Here is a 5,742-nt window from a genome sequence, read left to right as displayed (position 1 = left end):
AGAAACATCAAAATGGGAACTGGTGGTGGGCAGCCTAAATTCAAGCCCTTATCTAAATGTCCAGGCTCTGGGTGTGAGTAGGGTTGTGTGTCTGTTACATCGCTTCAGTCATGTCCAGTTCTTTGCAACCCTATGGACCATTTCCCACCAGACTCCTCTGTCCATGAGATTCTCCAGGCAAGAGTGCCATGAGGAGGGTTGCCATGCCTTCCTCCAGGGGATCTTCCCGACCCAGGGATGCAACCCACATCCCTTATGTCTCCTGCATTGGCAGGCGGGTTCTTTACCACTAGAACCACCTGGGAAGCCCATGAGCAGGGTTATCATACCATAAATTTTTGGGGCAACAGCTCAGGAAAAAAAAAAGTTGTTTTTCTCATCGCAGGAGGTGAGAGCATGTGGAGATTTGAGGCCACATTGAGAACTTTGATTTTTACTCTGAGGGAGGTGGGAGCCATGGAAGGCTTTAGAGCAGAGGAGTGGGGTTTGTTTGTTTGTTTTTACTTTATTTTTGGCTGCACTGGGTCCTCTTTGCTGCTCAAGGGCTTTCTCTAGTTGCACTGACTGGGGGCGATACTCTCTAGTTACAGTGCACAGGCTTCTCATTGTGGTGGCCTCTCTTGTGCAGCACGGGCTCTAGGCATGCCGGCTTCAGCAGTTGCAGCTCATGAGCTCAGTAGCTGTGGCTCACGGGCTTAGTTGTCTTGTGGCATGCAGGATCTTCCCAGACCAGGGATAGAACCCATGTCTCCTGCATTGGCAAGTGAATTCTTAACCACTGGACCACCAGGGAAGCCCAGGAGTAGGCTTTAAGAGAATCCCTCTGGCTGCCATGTGAGGAATAGGTTCAGGGGTGGGGCCAGGGCGGCAGCCAGGATTCCAGGCAAGTGGCCACAGCAAAAGCCCAGGTTGGGACCTGGGTAGGAGCAGCAGTGGTGAGGAAACGCAATCAGACTCTGGATCTACTGGGACCAGAGAAACAACCGGATTTCATAATGAAATGGAGACTGAGAATGACAGGCTCAGGTTGGCACTCAGCAAAAAACAGGGGTCGGAATGACTCCGAGGATGTTAGCCCAACAACCGGAAGATGAAGTTAGCATCCAGGGAGATGAGGAGACAGCAGCAGGAGTGTGTCTGAGGTCGATTTTAAACACCATCAGCTTGAGCTGCCCGCGAGGCATCTGCAGCCAGCCAGGTTTTCCTCTAAGGACACAGCGGCAGAAAATGTAATGCACTGTCTGGTTGAAGCTTCTAAAAAATCTTTGCTCGTCAGATTTGTCCTCCTCTGGGGATAAAACAAACCGACCAGATCTTTCTCTGCCGTCTCTCCCGAGCGCAGCGAGCCTCCAACTGGGTCGGCCTGCATCGGCGGGGAAGCTGGTGCCATAAATCACCGAGCGATGATACCAGGGCCTTCACAGGATGCCTGCTGGTATGAAGCTCAGACAATAGAAGGGAATTCGCCTGAGCTCACGCAGCAGCAGGCACATTAGATTTACCACAAATTATTACAAAGTAACAGGAAATCACAGTGATCTCAGCTGAGCTGCAGAAAGAACAAGCAGACGGTGGAGGGACCCTCGCAGTCCCCGCATCCTTCAACTCATCACCCTGCTGTGTGTGTGCACGTGTTTGTATATGTGTGTGTGTGTGTACCCCAGGGTAAGCCATCAACAGACTCAGCATGAATGAGAAATGTGAACATCAGAGGATTTCTTTGCTTAGAGACTTTAAAGCTGTGTGTCCTTGAGCAAGTTACCTGACCTCTCTGAGCCTCGGTTTCCTCATCTGAAAAATGTAGATGATAACTGGACCTACTTCGAAACACAGCTGGGAAGGATATGTGAGCCATTCATCCCTCTAAACCATTTGTTGTCTTTCTGGTTCTCCCCCACGGCAAACAGTAAGATTGCATTTCCCCGCCCCTTGAATTTAGGTGGTCATGTGACATGCTTCCACCTATGAAATATGAGTAGATTGAAAGTATTGCTTTAAGAGCCCATGCCCAGTACACCATGATTCACTGCATTCATGTCCCTTCAAATACTCTGTTTACCAAGAGACAGCTGCTCAAGAATATATATATATCCCTTTTCAGTCTTTTCCATTATAGGTTATTACCATATATTGAGTATAGTTCCCTGTGCTATACAGTAGGTCCTTGCTGGTTATCTATTTTATATACAGCAGTATGTATCTGTTAATCCCAAACTCCTAATTTACCCCTCCTCCCTTCCGCTTTGGTAGCCATAAATGTGTTTTCTATGTCTGTGAGTTTATTTCTGTTTCGTAAATAAGTTTATATGTATCATTTTTTAGATTCCACATATGTGTGGGTGTGCTCAGTCCCTCAGTCGTGTCTGACTCTGCGACCCTCTGGACTGTAACCTGCCAGTCTCCTCTGTCCACAGGATTCTCCAGGCAAGCATACTGGAGTGGGCTGCTGTGCCCTCCTCCAGGGGGATCTTCCCGACTCAGGAATCAAACCTGCATCTCCTGCGTCTCCTGCATTGCAGGCAGATTCTTTACCCACTGAGCCACCTGGGAAGCCCTTTCCACACATAAGGGATATCATATATTTGTCTTTCTCTGCCTGATTTATTTCACTCAGTGTAATAATTTCCTCTTCTTATAAGGACAGCAGTCCTGTGGGATTAGGGACACACTAATGACCTCATTTTGACTTAATTACCTTTTCAAAGACCCTGAGATACAGTCACATCCTGAGATATTGACAGGGTTTCAACATATGGATTTTGGAGGAGACACAATTCAGCTCATGGTGGTTGGTTGCCCTACCTAACAGCCCACAAGGAACTGAAACCCTGCCAACAACTATGTAAGCACATAAGCCAATTGTCCCCAACCTTTTTGGTACCAGGGACAGGTTTTGTGGAAGATAATTTTGTCCACGGTGAGTGGGGTGGGGACGGTTTGGGGATGATTCAAGTCTTTATATTGGTTGTGCACTTTTTTGTTATTATTACATCAGCTCTATCTCAGATCATCAGACATTAGATCCCTGAGGTTGGAGACCCCTAATACAAGTTATCCTTCCCCAGTTGGGCCTCCAGATGAGACGCTGTCCAGCCAACACGGGACTGCAGCCTTGCAGAGGAACCAACTAAGCCATGTCCAAGCTCCTGACCCATAGAAACTGTGAGATAAGCAGTGTGGGTCATTTTAAGCTGCTCACTTTGTGGTGATTTGAAATGCAGCAGTACGCAATGAAAACACTGAGTCATATCAGCACCCTTGTCCAATGTTGTTGCTTTCTGCTGATGCCCAGCACAAAAGCCTCTATTCCCATATTCTCAAGATGTTCTTCTGGAAGGGCTTCAAGTACTTATTCTTCAGGTTCCTCTTCTGTTTAACCTGATAACTCCCCACTGGGCTCCTAATCCTTCGCTGAAGGGATGGAATTTTGTTTTTATCAAAGTGCTTTCGTATGCTTTGTTAATCAATCCGTTTTTGCATGTTGGGCTTTTATCATCTCTCCAGTCACACAAGATAGCTGTTGCCTCCTAAATGTAGCTGGGAAGGTGAAGGTCAGAGAGGTGATGTAATCAGCACAATAGACTCCATCCTCTGGGTACCTTTCACATCACTAATCCAGAGTGCTCTGCAGTAACCCTGTTGGAGCACAAAGATGCTCTTTGAAAAGGGGATTTCATGGACAACCGAATGTTCTCAGCACTGCTTAAAGATGCACTTCGGGCATATTAAAGGCACTGATAAGTCCAGCATAGGAAGAAACCACTTCAATGCCTTTAGACGAATGCTGCTGTCATGCACATGGTGACCTTGCAGGGTAGGTAAAATTATGCCTACTTTACAGATAAGAACACTGAGGCTTATTCTAGTGCCTTTCCCAAGGTCCCTCAGTTAATATAATCAGGCTGGGAGTCAGACCCAGGCTGGGTACACCAAAGCCTGGTCCCATATGACTTCTTAAACCATGCAACAAATTGAATAAGGCTTTGGTGGATCTTAAGGGGGTGGTAAAATTCAAGAATTTGCTGGAACAGGGACTTTCCTGGCAGTCCAGTGGTTAAGACTTTGCCTTCCAAAGCAGGGGGCACAGGTTTGATCCTTAGTTGGGGAACTAAGATCCCACATGTCACTCTCTGCCAAAAAATTTGCTGGAACAAGGGCAGGGACTGACTTGGGGGCCGAGTGGATGTTTTGTCGGCTGAAAATGTCCTCTGGCTGAAATTCCAACCATCTCCTCTTTAAGAACCACAAATTCATCTATAATTTTAAATTTTTTATTTTCTTTAAAATGAAATGAAAGGAAGGAACTCGTCTGGACTCTGGTGCCTGTTAGACTAACATGTGCTTTTTCCTCTGGAGGTTTTGCTCGGAATAGTCATACCATTATTAGTAATGGCTCATAGCTACTGAGCCCTCGTACGTGTGTGGAGTGCATGCTGTGCTAAGCACGGGACAGTAGTGTCTTACTTAATCCCGACAAGAACCCTGTGAAGTGAGGGGTATTCATATTTCATTTTGCAGATGGGGAAATACTGGGCTAGAAACAAGAGGCAAATGGCCTTCAGACACAGCAGGAGGGACATCCGTGAGATTTTACAGAGAGCTGCCAAGAGTATGAGAGATCATGAACTCTGCCAATATTATAATAACATTGACTACCGGGCCTTGGTTAGCAACAACAGCTGTTTTTACCACGTGCCTGGTCCTGTTTTCAAGGCTTTGTCTAGCTGCAGTTGTTGAGTTACCATGACAATCCAAGAAGGGAAGAAGTGTTATTATCCTCCCCATTTTCCAGATGATGAAACTAAGGCACAGAAAAGTGGAGTGCCATGTCTAAGGTTCTGTGGCTAAGAAGTGCAGAGCTGGGACGCCAGCCCAGAGCCCTGTGCCCTTAGCCTTGCCCTCCACTGCCTCTCTGGGCCTTATTTCCTTTCTTTCCCTTGTTGGCCCATTTTGTAGAGGCAGAAACTGAGGCTCTGCAAGGTGATGCAGGCTGCACATGACCACATAACTCCTTGGAAGCAGACCTGATACCTATCTCACCCAGAGCCAGTGTTCTAACCACCAGGCACCCCTATCACTTCCCTGCAGCACCTGATGCCAGGCCTGAGGTTCATGGGTTTCACCTTCCCAGTGCCACATCCAGCTTGGTTGGACAGGTCCTGATGAACCCCACCTTGTCTAGGCCCATTCCCACTATCTGCTTAAATAATGCTAACCCAAAAGATCACAGGCAGACGATGGCTTGGTGCTCTCCACATCTGCTGCTTGCTCAGCATTCTTGCTAAACTAAAAAAAAAAAAAATCCTTAAGAATGCCAGAAGCAGAGCTCTTACTCGCTTAAAATGAAAAGAAAAAACTGATAATGTCAGGAATCTTTCTTGCAAGCCAATGCAAATCAAACCAGATTCAGCAAAAGGGGAATGCATTGGTTCAAGTAACTAAGATTCCATGAATAGTTTCAGCTTCAGGCATAGTTGGATCCAGGGGCTTAGATAATGTCATCAGCAATGAGTGTCTGTCTGTCTGTCTATATGGTGGCTTCATTCACAGATGCCACATGGTGGCAAAATGGCTGCAGGAGTCTTACGCCACATTCCCCAGGTTGGGGTCTAACAGGAAAGACAGTCTGCCCTCACAGGCAAGTCTCCACGATCTGCTCTAATTGGGCATTCTGGACCAATCAGAGGCCAGAGGAATGCAATAAGCTGGTTGGCTTAAACCAGGCTCCTCCTCCCTGGAGTT

Source organism: Ovis aries, chromosome 17, assembly GCF_016772045.2.
Source record: "Ovis aries strain OAR_USU_Benz2616 breed Rambouillet chromosome 17, ARS-UI_Ramb_v3.0, whole genome shotgun sequence".
In the NCBI taxonomy this organism is placed as follows: domain Eukaryota; kingdom Metazoa; phylum Chordata; class Mammalia; order Artiodactyla; family Bovidae; genus Ovis; species Ovis aries.
The sequence above is the reverse complement of the archived record's forward strand: the minus strand, read 5'-3'. Positions refer to the sequence as shown.